Here is a 17,257-nt window from a genome sequence, read left to right on the forward strand (position 1 = left end):
ACCGATTTTTTCCCTCGCCATCTACAGGCTGTCGCACACCGTTTTCGGAGGTACCCCTCAGCAGTTCCAATGGCGGTGGACCTTGACGACCCGCGCGAAGGTCGCGCAGTGGTTAGTGTGGCGTGGTGGCCCGGCAGTATTCGTATTTGTATTTCTTTTTATCACAACAGATTTCTCTGAGTGAAATTCGGGCTGCTCTCCCCAGGGAGAGCGCGTCGCTATACTACAGCGCCACCCAATTTTTTGTATTTTTTCCTGCATGCAGTTTTATTTGTTTTTCCTATCGAAGTGGATTTTACTACATAATTTTGCCAGGAACAACCCTTTTGTTGCCGTGGGTTCTTTTACGTGCGCTAAGTGCATGCTGCACACGGGACCTCGGTTTATCGTCTCATCCGAATGACTAGCGTCCAGACCACCACTCAAGGTCTAGTGGAGGGGGAGAAAATATCGGCGGCTGAGCCGTGATTCGAACCAGCGCGCTCAGATTCTCTCGCTTCCTAGGCGGACGCGTTACCTCTAGGCCATCACTCCACCATAAGTAACGCGTCCGCGAAGGGATCAAAAGAATCTGAGGGTTGGCTGGATCGAATCCCTACACTCAACAGCAGGCAGTCGTCCAGTGAGGCCTGGTATGGGTGGTGGTGATCTGGATGTTAACCCTTTCACCGCCAAACTCGCATCAGCTAGGTAGAGGACCCATGTCACTGAAGGGCGACCAGATCATGGGTCTGTTATCCATGAACCAACTGCTCTTAATGTTCGGTGGTAGGATAGGCCATATTTTCTACACATCGCAGGGGGGAATCCCCAGCTATTCTTTGACACCATAGTTTCTGTGTTTATAGTACAATTTTTGACTGGCGGTGAAAGGGTTAATGATCATTCGGATGGCATGAGACGATAGACCCACGTCCCGAGTCGGTGCAGGAGAAAGAAGGAAGAGGAGGAGAAGGTGAAGTGGAATGATGAGGAGAAGGAGGAGGAGAAAGAAGAGGGGATGGAGAATGAGGAGAAGGAGGAGGAAGAGGAGAAGGACGTGAAGGAGAAGTGGAAAGAGGAGGGATTGGAGGAGTAGGAGAGGGTGAGGAGATGTAAGAAAAGGTGTGGAGGCAGAAAGCGTTCTTTCTTTTCTTTTTTCTTATTTTTTTTCTTTGCGTGTGTGTGTGTGTGTGTGTGTGTGTGTGTGTGTGTGTGTGTGTGTGTGTGAACAAACCACCCTTTTTTAAAATTTTTTATTTCATTTTATTTTTTTTTAAACAAAATCAGAGCACGAACAGCAAACAGCCAGCTAGGAAAAGCCTCGATAAGGATTGCCTATGCATTCAAAGGCTTTCGATTTCAATTAGCCCCAAACACCGAGGATCACTCCACTGGCCTAAGAGGCGAGAAGTAAGGGAGCTGACAGCGTCGAGATAAGGGCTTCGGGTTTTATGAGTGGAGCATGAGAACAGGGTGACTCCTTGAAACCACTGTGGAGAAAGGCCACTCGGATAATAACATGTGGAGTGATGGCCTAGACATATCGCGTCCTCCCAGGAAGCGAGAGAATCTGAGCGCGCTGGTTCGAATCACGGTTCAGCCAGCCGATATTTTCTCCCCCCCCCCTCCACTAGACCTTGAGTGGTGGTCTGGACGCTAGTCATTCGGATGAGACGATAAACCGAGATTCCGTGTGCATCATGCAGCTTAGCGCACGTAAAAGAACCCACGGCAACAAAAGGATTGTTCCTGGAAAAATCCTGTAGAAAAATTCACTTCGATAGTGGCCCGTGTTGGAGTATGTTGCATGGTGCATTGCTAGATGAATGAACAGAGTTATCATGTGTTGTGTGGCCTGTTGGTTGCTATCATTTTTCTTCGAAGAAGGGACTTTGGTTTGTTTCAGTTTTTTTGCTTTCACCATTTCATTCGTTTATTATATTGGTTTGTTATACAAATTGAAAAAAAAAAATGTTGATACATTCACCCATGTCATAAGGACCTCTCGGCCAAGACAACGTGTCAAAGCGTCTCTCTTTCTCTCTCTCTGTCTCTGTCTCTCCCTCTCTCTCTCTTTGCCGCACGCACGCGCGCGCGCACACACACACACACACACACACACATACACACTCACACACATATGTACGCACAGACTGTCTTACAGACATACACACCTACTCTCTCTCTCTGTCTCTCTTTGTCTCTCTCCAACCCACCCTTCTCTCTCTCCCCCCTCCTCTCTCTGTCTCTATCTCTCTCTTTCTGTCTCTCTCCACCCCTCTCTCTGTCTCCCCCCCCCCCCCTCTCTCTCTCTCTTCCGGTACACGTCAGGAGTCACCAATAGGCACAGTATGGCTTCCGATGGGAAATCACTCAGCATACAACTTTAACCTGCGACATGCTGCAGCCTCACCGTGAAGGTGCAACGTGATACACACACGAGGACTGGAGGATCTGGGGACACACTGAGCGACCAAGGGACGGGGAAGACAGGAAGGAAGGAAAGGGAAGAAAGCGAATGAGAGGAAGACAAAGAGGAAGAAGAAGACGATGATGACGCCGACGAGACATGGCGGGGTCAATAAATAAAACGTAAAATGTTACATGTCTGTCTGAGTGTGTACGTGTGCGTGCCTGGAATGTGATTGAATGACGCAGGAAACGCATGATGAGCGCCCAGTGGCAGCCATCAGTTGGCTCTACCCAGGTAGGCAGCCTCTTGTGCAAATGCCTCCGTGTTTGTAAAGCGCTTAGAGCTTGGTCTCCGACCGAGGATAGGCGCTATGTAAGTATCCATATCAATCGATCAACCCTGCAGCTGCACGAGAAGAAGAAACTGTGGACATCACCTACAAAACGACACTCACTGCATTATCGAATGGATAAGCTGAAAAGGGTACTGCATTAACTGGAATGAACATATTGATGATTCTGATCTGGTCAACGGCATTGTTTGATCAGCCATCTTGCCTGAAAAGTTCGTCTCTATGGGAATGGCTCTGCACACATTAAGCCCCGCTACTTTTGTTAATTAGGAAATACCTGCGCGGTAATGTCACACACGCGCACGCACACACACATACATACGCACGAAGGCACGCGCGCGCACACACACACAGACACACACACACTGAGAATAAGCTCGAAAACAAGAGTAGTAGACCTAGCACTGTTCATCGAGAAGTTGTAAAACTAATGACAGTAAAACTGTCTATGGAACCAGCAGTATAACCCCCGAACACACACGCAGATAACCAATACACGAACGCACTTGAAGCTCCAGAGGACAGCTAAGTGCCAATATTTCTGGCCAAAGTGCTTTGTGATTGGGACAGGCAGGTGTGATTCCCTCGTAGGTGTACACTGGGAAGCGATCGCTCTCCTGGCTCTATCTGTCTCGCGAAAAAAAGAATATATATATATATATATATATATATATCCATACCTATATATATATATATATATATATATGTGTGTGTGTGTGTGTGTGTGAACAATAAAACAGAAATAAACTAAGTTCTTGACATAACAATAACAACAACGAACAACTTCTGGAGTCTTGACAACAACAAACAAAACACAAATAACGGCATTAACAAAGGGAAAGAATTCCACCGATGCTCGGCTTTTATCAACTTCAATTACTCTTATCAAGACAATAATACTTCCACTGACGGGGCTTTTAACTTCAATCACTCTGATCACTGACGATCATTTTTTTCCTTTCTTTTCTCTTTTAATTTTCCCCCCCAAACCCCCAAACGTATGTAGTGGAGTGAAGTAAGTAGTTTACAGTGTCGAGATAACCTACACGGACCTTAAAAAAAAAAAGCAAAAAAAAAAAAGCGAGTGAACTACTACTATAAGGACAGTCCACTTAAAAGTCCATCGGTGTCTAACAACGCAGCGAGTTGGCGAGAACGTCGGCAGACACACCTCACAGTGCTGTTATGCTGGACACAGACTGGTCCACTCCACACACGGTAAAACAGAGGCCCAGTGGTCAGGCGTCCGCATCGGAGGATCGATAGTCTGAGCGAGACGAGTTCTTCTTCTTCGGATCCACTCTGTTTACGCATACCCAGATTCAAACACTCGACTGTTGGCCGCCGTTCTTTCTCTGTTTCTGGACCTTGCGATTGGAATGAACTTCCTTTTTCGCTTCGTCAAGTCTCCACACTCAGCTCTTTCAAGTCTGGCCTTAAAACCCACCTCTTCCCTAAATAGCCTCCCTTGCCTGCCCTTCCTTGTCTTTAGTTTCTACAGTTTTAGAGTTATGCATGCGTGTGAAGGACTGGTGTGAAAGCGTTTTGATTTGTCTCTGCACAAGATCCAGCACTATATAAATACCATTATTATTATTATTATTATTATTATTATTATTATTATTATTCTTTTTCTTCTTCTTCGTTTGTGGGCTGCAACTCCCACGTTCACTCGTATATTACACGAGTGGGCTTTTACGTGTATGGCTGTTTTCACCCCCGCCACATAGGTAGTCATAATCCGTTTTCGGGGGTGTGCATGCTGGGTATGTTCTTGTTTCCATAACCCACCGAACGCTGACATGGATTACAGGATCTTTAACGTGCGTATTTGATCTGCTTACATATACACACGAAGGGGGTTCAGGCATAAACAGGTCTGCTATTCTTATAACGCTCATTAACTTTAAGTTCGTTTACTCCAAATCTGAATCTAATGAAAGACGATTTTTATTTGGAAATAGTAAGGTCAAATAAATATTTTTCTGGCTGCAACAATGATTTAAAGGATCGGTATGTTTCAGAACGATTACTACTATATAGTTTGCTTGACCAGTCTTGTTTACAACAGTCCACCATACGTTGTTTAATTGTTCTTAGGAAAGCTTTCTCGTCTCCTACACCACCATTAAACCAAACTTCAGAAAATCCATAACCATCTAAACAGCGCTTTATTGTAGACGCCCAATATTTTAAATAATCATTTTGGCAGGTGGTCATCTTGTTCACACTCATAATATACACTTGTTTTGGAATTCTCGTTATGGGCATCTGTTGCAGTTTAACCCAGTACTGTAGTGCGCTAATGCAGCTATCAATGCATAGAGGTTACCTGCCTGTATCACCGTATACCATTGCGTTCGGCGTTTGGGGGCTTTCATTCAAAAATCGTTTACATGCAAGTAAATGAACTGATTTTAGTGTTTAAAAACGCATAGTTCCCCATAATTCTGATGCATACGGCAACATGGGTTTCACTTGTGCATCAAACAGTTCAAAGAACATAATTCTATCCATGCTTCCAAGATTCGACATTGTACGCATGATTTCGACCACCCTGTCTTTTGCTTTGCTCGCATAATCTTCTTATGCAGAAAAAAAAGATAGTTTGGTAGTCAACCGGAAACCTAAGTATTTATAACTGTTTACATTTTCAATTTCTTCACCATTATAAAACCATTTTCCAGCTTTTGACAAATGACCAACTTTTCTACAAATCTTTATTTTCGTTTTGCTCAGATTTACTTTTAGTCCGAGAGTTTTTGATGCTTTTTCAAGATTGTTCAGTTGATTTTGTAGTCCATCTGGGGTAGAAAAAAAATAAAGCAATGCCATCTGCAAACAGCAGGAGAAATATTTCTTGTAAACCAGGTATGAACTGATAACCATGTTTTCCATTTTTATTAAACTCATCAGCAACTTCCGAAATCAAGATTGAAAATAGCAAGGGAGATAACAAACAGCCTTGTTTTACTCCAACCGGGCAGTCAAAGAATTCTGATACAACAGGACCCCAGCGAATACAGGACTGTACGGAGCTATACATTCCTTTGAGCATGCGGATCATTTGAGAGAGAGAGAAAGAGAGAGAGAGAGAGAGAGAGAGAGAGAGAGAGAGAATACCCACTCCCACTCCCACACACACACACACACAAACACACACACACACACACACACACACACACACAGAGACGCACACACCCACCCACACACACACTGACCCAAACGCACACACACACACACACACACACACACGACCAAACCGGCGACCCGGAAGGACTAATAAATCATGTTCACTAACTCGGGGAGATAAACAAGGGGGCAATAAACACGCGAGAGACCCCGACTAGGTGAAGAATCAAGGCCGCCCCCCATAACCCCACCCCCCACCCCCCCAACCCACCCGCGACACACCCCTCCATTCCCACCCCCCTTCCCCAAACGCCTACTATCCAAATTGCCTTCCAAAGCCCATAACCTTACAAACATTTTGGTCCTGAAATAAGACAGTAACAATCTCTCTCTCTCTCTCTCTCTCTCTCTCTCTCTCTCTCTCTCTCTCAGCCTGAAAACAATAAATCATTCGTTCGTTCGTTCTCTCTCTCTCTCTCTCTCTCTCTCTCTCTCTCTCTCTCTCTCTCTCTCTCTCTCTCTCATTACTTAGGTGAGGGTATATTTTTTTCAACGTGTTCTTCTAACTCACAGTTATGTACAGTCGCAAAATGGAATAAAGAAATGAACTGATCTCCGCCACACACCTGAATTCATCACACAGAAGCGACTCCTGCTGTTATTGACGCTATCTCTCTCTCTCCCTTCACCTCCCCCCTACCTCCTTCCCTCCCCCCCCCACCCCCCCCCCCCCTTCTCTCTCTCTCTGCCTCTTCTTTGTAGTATATATACTCTGTTCAGGGCGGGGACTAGATGCATCAGTGCACATCTATTATCCTCGGGAATAAATAATTTTGCATGTCTTGTCTTGTCTTGTCATGTTTTGTCTTGTCTTCTCACCCCCCCCCCTCTCTCTCTGTCTGTCTGTCTGTGTGTCTGTCTCCCTCCCTCTCTCTCTTTGATTTATTTTTAAATGTCCATTTTCATAACACACATAAATTTAATGTAAATACATACGTAGGAAAGGCGAGGGGATCAGCATGGACACAACACACACACTACACACACAACTACACACACACTACACACACACTACACACACACTACACACACACAACACACACACTACACACACACTACACACACACAACACACACACAACACAACACACACACTACACACACACACAACACACACACTACACACACACTACACACACACAACACAACACACACACTACACACACACAACACACACACTACACACACACTACACACACACAACACAACACACACACTACACACACACACAACACACACACTACACACACACAACACACACACTACACACACACACCACACACACACTACACACACACAACACACACGCTACACACACACTACACACACACTACACACACAACACACACACTACACACACACACTACACACACACTACACACACACACACACACAACACACACTACACACACACTACACACACACTACACACACAACACACACTACACACACTACACACACACACTACACACACACTACACACACACACACACACACACACACACAACACACACTACACACACACTACACACACACTACACACACACTACACAACACACACACTACACACACACAACACACACACTACACACACACTACACACACACACACACACACACACACACTACACACACACACACACACACACACAACACACACTACACACACACTACACACACACTACACACACAACACACACTACACACACACTACACACACACAACACAACACACACACTACACACACACAACACACACACTACACACACACAACACACACACTACACACACACAACACACACACTACACACACACACACAACACACACACAACACACACTACACACACACTACACACACACTACACACACACTACACACACACACACACAACACACACTACACACACACTACACACACACAACACAACACACACACTACACACACACAACACACACACTACACATACACTACACACACAACACACACACTACACACACACAACACACACACTACACACACACAACACACACATACACACATTCACGCAGAAGATCAAATACGCACGTTAAAGATCCTGTAATCCATGTCAGCGTTCGGTGGGTTATGGAAACAAGAATATACCAGCATGCACACCCCCGAAAACGGAGTATGGCTGTCTACATGGCGGGGTAAATAAAAACGGTCATACACGTAAAATGTTACATGTCTGTCTGAGTGTGTATGCGTGTGCGTCTGAAATCTGATTGAATGACACAGGAAACGAATGATGAGCACCCAGTGGCAGCCGTCAGTCGACTCTACCCAGGTAGGCAGCCTGTGATGCAAATGTCCCCGTGTATGTAAAGCGCTTAGAGCTTGGTCTCTGACGGAGGATAGGCGCTATATAAGTATCCACATCAATCAAAGAACACTGGGTGATCCTCATGGGCGATTCACGTGCCATAAACAGCATGGTAGCAGTGTTGTAGATTACTTTATTTGCTCTAAGGCAATTAGTCAGGAAATATTACACATGAAAGTTCACCCTCTTACAAGGTTTTCTGATCTTTGCCAACTAGAATTAAAATGATTTATGACTGAACTATGGAGACAAAAACAAAACATAGTAGATAAATCTCACGATAGAAGTTTACTTGAAAATACATTTAAACAAAACTATATTGATAAAAAAAATACACTTGGGATCAATATTTATCAGCAGCATATGTCAAAGCGTTAGGTTTATCATGGATACAGGAACAAATACATAATATATATATCAAACTGAGCAGTCAAACTGTTAATCATTCTATTGTTAATGACATAGAAGTGAATGACGTTGTTAATGAATTCACACAAAATAATGACGTCAGCTGCAAATGTTAGTCTAAGAACAGAATGTAGATTTCACAAGCAAAAACGCCGAAGAAATAAAAAATGATTTGACAGAGACTGTTATCAACACAGGAGAGACATTAAATCAATTTTGAATGCGTTAAATAGGCAGCCACACAATCAGTCTTTACGTCAAAAATATTTTGCTGAACGCAAGGTATACAACAGACTGGTAAAACAAAAGAAACGTTCATATAAAAATCTCTTAGTGAAAGAATTAAACGAGGCACTCAATAAAGATCCAAAGTCAGCATGGAAAACAATTACAACTTTACAGACACTGGGAAAACAGAACGAAAGTAAACATCAATTCAATGTTTCAAAATGGATTTATCATTTAGAAAATTTAATTGGAAAAGACGTGGAAATAAATGACGAGCAAAAAACAAAAGTTCAAGATGAACTTAAAAACACTGAAATGTTAGATGATGGTAATACATTAAGTTTCAATAAAGAAATTACTGAAGAAGAAATACGAAAGGCATGCCTAAGTCAAAAAAACAAAAAATCGCCAGGAAGGGACGCAATAACAAATGAGATGATCAAAAGCAGTCTTCCGGTTCTGTTATCTGTCATGCAAAAGCTATATAGTATAATATATACAACAGGTATGTATCCAGACAATTGGAAAACTGGTATCAGCATCCCTTTATATAAAAGCGGCAACCTAATGGACCCAAATAACTATCGGGGGATTACACTGACTAATACATTAGGTAAAGTATTCTGCACAATCCTGAATACAAGAATGAATGAATATCTGGAGACTAACGACGTTTTGATCAAAGAACAAGCCGGATTTCGAAAAAAAACTACAGAACCACTGATCAAATCTTTGTTTTAAAAGAGCTAGTAGATGAGATAATAAAAAGAAAACAAAACAAAACAGTCGACTATATGGTTGTTTTGTAGATTTTCAAAAAGCGTTCGACAGTGTTTGGCATGATGCAATGATGCTGAAGCTACACCGAATAGGAATAAAGGGTAAATGTTTTAATATCATAAAAAATATGAATACGAACGCTAAAATCTACGCAAAATCACAAGATCATTTCAGCAGAGAATTTATTATTCGAAAGGGGGTACATCAGGGAAATAAACTCAGCCCAACTCTATTCAATATTTTCCTAAATGATATCACCACAGATATGACAGATATGAACTCCCCAACAATTCACAGCACTTCATCTACTAGACTCCCATGTCTTTTAAATGCAGATGATTTAGTTATTTTATCATTATCTAAAGACGGCTTGCAACAAAAGCTTAACATTTTACACTCTTACTGCACGGTCAATGGGGCTTACGTTTGAATAGAAAAAAGACAAAAGTAATCGGGTTTTTTTTTTCAAAAACTGTCCCTAAAATACCCCTACATTTTAAATGTGGAGAGGACATAACTGAAACAGCAGAAGAATATAAATATGTAGGGGTTATATGTCATAGAAATGGCAACTTCAGTCGAGCACAAGGTCATCTTAAAAATCAAGCAAATAAGACTCTACATGTGCTACTCAGAACATTTCGTAATATAAATATGAATATAGATATCATGTGTCAGTTATATGATACTTTTATAACGCCTATTTCAACATATGGAGCACACAGCTGTTCAAGTTCTAAACAGAACCACACTCTTAGCCGACAGCGAGCTCCCGCGGACAGCACTGCTCGTGCCAGACCTGTAAACTCGTTCGGCCGCTGTGCCTAACCCTCCTCTGACCATTCTTTGTCTTATATTAAAACGCGGCAATTTTCCACGCCTTTTGGACGGGCTTGTGAGTGTACGTGAGATTCTGTGACATTAAATTTTGTACTGTCGGATAGTTCAGACATTTCTCTTTCTGGTGGTGGGAATACCTTTCTCCATAGGAACCGCTCTTTTAATATCGCAGCATTTATTTGTGAGAACTGTTTGCTGGCAACTGTGACTGGCAGTGGTGTATTTTTCACAGCAGAAAATCGTGAGTAGGGTTTCCTTCACCTCCTTTTCTCTCTCATTTTCTTTCTTTCCTTCCATATTTCGTTCTGTTTTCTTCCCTCTCTTTCTCTTGCTTACTCTTTGTTTTTCTTAGTTCATCACTCTCTCATATATATATATGTATAATATATTTTTTTTTTTTCTCTCTTTTTTTGTACTTTTTCATTCAGTATTCATTCATTCATTCTCTGCCTCTCTCTCACCAGAGGACCAGAATCTGTCATCCTTTCTGTTTGTCTTTCTTATTTCTTTCATTCTTCTTTCTGTTTCTTTCAACACGTGCTGTCCACTTATATCCTGCTCTCTCTCTCTCTCTCTCTCTCTCTCTCTCTCTCTCTCTCTCTTCACTCATTCTTCGCACCGCATCTCTCGCCTTGCATTTATTCATTTTACTCTCTCTCTCTCTTTGTCCGAATTAAAGAAATCATCCTCTCTCTCTCTCTCTCTCTCTCTCTCTCTCTTTATCTGAATGGTGATGACCACCACTTTCACAAACCAGTCAGCAGACACTGATTTTTTCTTCTTCATAATACTAAAGCTGCCATCCAGATATGTGCTATGACTGTTATTCGCTTCCATGTGTGTGATTGACTGAATCAGTGTGTGTCAGTGGAGTACATGCACAAGCTACAATAGTTGAATCCTTTGACACGTAGTACAGCCTCTCCCAGACTTTCCAATGGTCAACACAGGTTAGTGAGCAGCATGCCATTGTATTATACTGTGCTCGGAATGCATTTTGCGTGTTTTTCAAGGTAGTGCCACCTACTTCTAGGCAATACACAACTGTTGTTCGTAACATAATATTACGCTTTTTAAGTTTTAATTAGATTTCTCTACATCCTGTGTCCCTTTCTTCTAACAATTTATTTGCTCACAAATTTATCCGTGGCCAAAATCTGAACGGCATCCAGTCGGTTTTGTTCAAGCTGATCGCGGGATTTCCACTATTTTGGAATTTGAATGGAACGATCTGTAACAACACACAATTTTAAGGTGAGTGTACCTTATTTCACACTGAAATATTTCTCAGTTATCCGTATTTTAACATGTTCGCGAGTTGTTCATTGTTTCAGTTGCTTGGAATGTGTGCGTAAAAATAGATTGATTGTTCAATTGTCTGACATATTTATGGAATACACTGTTAATGATTCTGCCGCTAACGTGATATTTGTAACAAGAACACGAGAACGATTATATTCTGAAACAACGTTCATGTCATTCACAGCTAAAGCAGACTGCTGGGTTCAAATGAAAGTATGGCGAAATATTCGCGTCAAAAGTCTGTTTTCCTTTTCCGTATTTTTCAGCTCTGATGAACGCAGTTCAAAGAACATGTTGTGAAAACATACATAATAAGCAAGTTGGTGTGTCGTGTGTGTGTGTGTGTGTGTGTGTGTGTGTGTGTGTGTGTGTGTGTGTGTGTGTGTGTGTGTGCGTGTGTGCATGCGTGCGTGCGTGCATGTGGGTGGGTGGGTTGGTGGGTGTTTGTGAGAGAGAGAGAGAGAGAGAGAGAGGGAGGGGTCTGTCTGTCTGTCTGTGTGCACGCCCACGCGCATGTGTGCACATACTGAACATTCCTCTGCCTTTTTTTCAACAGGTGGGAGGAGAGGAACATTACTACTTCCAGCAGCATTCATCTTTACATAATAAACCAGAAAGTGTGTTCACTATTTCTGAACATGCCTTCATACGCTGCCATCCGATCTTAACCGTGCGTCCACTTACACCTCTTCTCTTCACACCAATCGTAACCTGAAACGCAACAAGAAGCCAGCACCGCATACAACGCAACAGTCGACATCCAAACAAGTCAGAAGGTCATGGTCCATGTGGTCTGACTGGCATCACTCTGAACCCTATGCACTCAGTCTCCTCACTCACAGCCAGCTGATCATAGGAATCTCTGAGAACCAGGAGCAGAAGAACATTGAATCACAGAATGTTACGATTCCACAAAAAGAAATGCCAGTGTGTGGATTCAGTCTGATGCCAAAGACAGAGACAAAATTCAAAGGAAACTTCTGGTCCGCATTAACCCACTTGCTCCAAAATTAATGATCATACAGCAGTATTGTCAGCATCGCCACTGGCGTGATATACAACCAGAATGTCAACGTTGACAAAACTTTGAATTTGGAGTTAAGCAGACGGAGGAATTTGAGCCGGAGCACATGGCCAGAAGGGTTCAATGCTTCACTTAGTTCGAAGATCGTCAGCACGATTGTCAGCTGAAAAGCGACAAAAAAGGATCTGGAACCACGTTTGACACAGAGCCTACAGCTGGTAACAGCTAGAGGCGCGACATGGAAGAGCACCCATGGCGCTTTGTGCTGCTACCTCTTCCAGGCCACAGTTCCAACCATCCCGGCTGCTGCGTGTTATTTTTAATCGGTGCCTTTCCTTCTCGAGTTGAACGAGGGGTCAAGTTCGCTACTGCGATGAACTAAAAGTTAATTAAGCGCTGAACACGTGTGAGCAGACGTCTGGTTTCCATATGATGTTGCAGGAGATGCATCGTTTAATTTATTCGAATTATTCATTAATTGTCTTTTCAACAAATTTCCACATGAAAGACTTCATGTCAAGTTTTGTAAGCAATTACTTGGTGCACATAAAAGAGCAATGGTTCTCCCCGTTTTAGGAGAATTAGGAAGATTCCCCATTAGCCTACAAAATAATATGTCAAGTTATTGGCTGTTGGATACACATATTAGAGCTTCCTCAAAATTTACTTGTACACACAACATATAAATGCATGTTTCGTCAAACAAATGAACATGTTCAGTGGCTGCTTTTCATAAGAAATGTATTAACTAGCACTGGATTAGATCATGTTTGGAAAAATCAGTTCACTTTTAGTGTTAAAAGATTAAAGTATGCTATATCCAAGAAGCTTGAAAATGAATATATAAAATTTTGGAAACAGAAACATGACAGTTCATCTATTCTGTTCTATTCTATTCTATTCACACACACACACACACACACACACACACACACACACACACAATGAGAAATACTTGACATACAAACAAATTATTCTGCGGAAATCTACAATGAATAGATGTTTCGAAATAGTCTTCAAACACAGGAAACATCAATTTCACCTGAAATGTATTATTTGTGTATACGTATTTCAATGTATATACCTATTTCCTTTACTCACACTGCCTGAATTAAGTTATAGTTTTGCAGATGTCGAATAATGATTTTCGATTATTCTGCTTAAACAATAAACAAACAACATTTTGCACATTATTTCACACAAAACCTCTTGGGGTCTCAAGATTTATGCTTCATAATATACGCAACCTTTACTGTGAAAATGTTTTAATATGTTGTTTTCAATCAAAGTATTGTAGCCATTTTATCTCGAAACTATTTAACATGCGACCTTAACATTATAATATTATTCTATATCTTTTTTTTTTTGTTTATCTTGACAGAATATATAGTTTTCTAATGAGTGAATGTCTGGGAGGCATTCATCTAACTTGCACACACACACACACACACACACACACACACACACACACACACATATATATATATATATATATATATATATATTGAGATATATAGGGAGAGAGAGAGAGAGAGAGAGAGAGATTTTCTATAACAAATTGTACATTAAAATTTTTTTTGATAAATCTAAGCTTAACCAAAAATTGTCTAGTATGAACACATAGCCAGCCGTCTATGTCCGTCTGTCTGTCTGTCTGTCTGTCTCTCTCTCTTCTAGTCTTTTTTTTCTTCTTGGCTGTGGTCGTCACATACAAATCGGAAACCCCTGTGGCGTTCCAATCCAGCAGAAGTCGTAACACCTTAAACTTGTTGCCTTTCCTTTGCTTCGCACGGAACAAGCAAGCAGGCTTTAGGAAACAACTATAATAAACCTACTTATGTTGTAAAGTGTGCAGGGCAGTTAGTGCCTTTGAGCGCCGAAGACCTCTCAGTGGTAGCCTTGCCGAGGTGAAACGTTTTTGAGTTTTCTTTTTGAAGTGTGAATAAATCGTATGTATGAGCTTAGCGAGGTGTTTTGCAAAAGGAGTGCCGTGTTGGTGGGGGCAGGCGATGTTCATGTTTAAATACATACATAATACTTTTTTGTGGGGTATGGATGAGACATAGGTACATGATCTATTAAAAAAAAAGTTACTGATATATTGTTAAGTGCAAAACAGATTCATTATTTTGGATGTATCGCGAGGCAAACAGAAGGAATAATTATAATCACAATCATCATCATCGTCGTCGTCATATATATAATCTTAAATAACTTTCAGCGCTTACGTACCACTGTGTTAGGTAAACATGTATACGGCGAAGCATAGACAAATCTACTTTCTGTATGGATGAGAACCATTCCTGCGATCATGTTTATTCAGAGTAGTCCAGCTGCAGCTATTTCGACCTCCCCCCCCCACATCCCCCCTCCCCGACACACACACACACACACACGAGCGCGCGCGCACGCTGACACACACACACACGCACGCACACGCTCACACACACACACACACACACACACACACACACACACACACACAGAGGAGAATGCAACACGCACTCGCGCTCACGCACGTGCACAAAGAGAGAGAGAGAGAGAGAGAGAGAGAGGGGGGGGGGCGACAGACAGACAGACAGACAGAAACAGACACAGAGGGGAGTGAGACACTGGAGAGAGAGAGAGAGAGAGAGAGAGAGAGAGAGAGAGAGGAAAAGACAAAGAGAGGGACAGAAGGAAAGGCAAATCTCTGTACCGAAGTACAGACAATAATGTGTGAGTGTATTCGCATTCGACATTGAGACTGTCAGAGACAAAGACAGGAACAAGAAAAGGCAGAGAAACAAACAGACACACAGACAGACAGACAGACAGACAGACAGAGGACGAGTAACAGATAAACAAAGACATAACAAACCACGAGCATATACTACGACGACTACTGCTACTACCACTACTACTAATGGATACTTACATAGCACACCGTCCAGAAATCTGCTCTATGTGCTTTACACAAAAACACTTTTGTTTACATAACACATGCACGTACACAGGCTGAACACACCAGCACGCATACACACACACAGAGCGCACACCGCTGTGATTTACCTGTAAATCCCACGCTGAACCGGTAGCTTGACAGAAACTGAAACTTGAGATTCATCCCTTCACTGATTTCTCAGCAGAGCTGTTCTGTGGTGCCTCTTCTCGCAGCACATAAATGTCTACATTAAGTCTGGTCGTCGGGAGAGAAAAACAACAACAAAGCAATAACAACAAACCAACCGAACTCAAAACTAACAATAAACTTCACCACCCACTACTGATGGAAAAATAATCATATCCCTAGCAATATTATCAACGGCACTGGAGTTCAAACTCGAACACCTCAAAAATCGTCTTTATCACACACAATTGTGAAGTTTTGTAAACTAGCGGGATCTGTTTCTGCCGAATGCAAATGACAGAAGAAAACAAAAGACAAAATAAATGAATAAAGAAGAATTCACCGGCACGCCTTTTCTAAAAGCCACATGGCATCCTCGTTTGTAACGCATCCAGCTTCCATGGCACTGTGGGAAAAAAACAACAACAAAAAAACAAAAGAACAAAAAAAACACGACAAAAACAAACTTAACAGCAACACTCAACAGCTGACATAATGTATACCAGCAATCGCGCACTGTTCGTCTCGGCCACAAACGATTACTGATTACGAATTTCTAGCTCTTCACGACTTGAAGAGCTTTCGTCGGTGTAAGTAACGCTACTCTTGAAGCTGTGTTTAGGGGAGGGGACAGGGTGGCAGGCTAGAGAGAGCTCTGTGAGGATTAGTGCTGTATTTGGAAACAGCTGGAACCAGCACCCGCCCGAACATTATGGTTTGGGCTCCAGACTTAGTACTGCTATAATAGCGATAATCCAATCGTTTTCCGCCTGGCGCGCGCGCCACAAGCCTGCATTTTTTCTCCTGGCCCCCCACCCCCACCCCACGCACCCCCCCCCCCTTCCCCGGCCCCACCCACCCCGCTCGCAGTTAGTGTGGATTGTTTGGCAGTGGAGAGAGTCTCTCTTCGACGTGCTGGCTGAAAGCATAGGCGTTTGAAATGAGGAGTGCAAGTCGATTTGACAGAGTGGTTCAGCAAGGAGGAACAGGCAGCTCTGTCTGTCTGTCTCTCCGTCTCTCTCTCTGTGTCTCTTTCTTTGTCTGTCTGTCTGTCTGTCTCTCTCTCTCTCTCTCTCTCTCTCTGTGTCTCTCTCGCATAGACAAAGGAAGGGTTACATTTGGATGGTCAATTTCGACAATGTATTTTTCTGAGTGTTATATGTTTTATGTGTACTTTGTTATGTGTTCTTACTGATATGATGTGTGTGGACTATCTGTCACATGCTTAGATAATTATTACTGGGATTATAATATGTACATTGTCTCCTGTGTACTGTTCAAACCCTG

General features: G+C 42.3%; 1 protein-coding gene across 1 annotated transcript in view; it reads right to left on the reverse strand.

Annotated features, from left to right (window-relative positions):
- LOC143290969 (uncharacterized) overlaps nt 1-16,687 on the reverse strand; it is a 27,852-nt gene extending 11,165 nt beyond the window's left edge. The window contains exon 1 of the mRNA XM_076600551.1: nt 15,913-16,687. The gene's annotated coding sequence lies outside the window, so the exon portion shown is untranslated. The remainder of the gene's footprint in view (nt 1-15,912) is intronic.
- Nucleotides 16,688-17,257: the final 570 nt, after the last annotated feature.

Source organism: Babylonia areolata, chromosome 16, assembly GCF_041734735.1.
Source record: "Babylonia areolata isolate BAREFJ2019XMU chromosome 16, ASM4173473v1, whole genome shotgun sequence".
Lineage (NCBI taxonomy): Eukaryota > Metazoa > Mollusca > Gastropoda > Neogastropoda > Buccinidae > Babylonia > Babylonia areolata.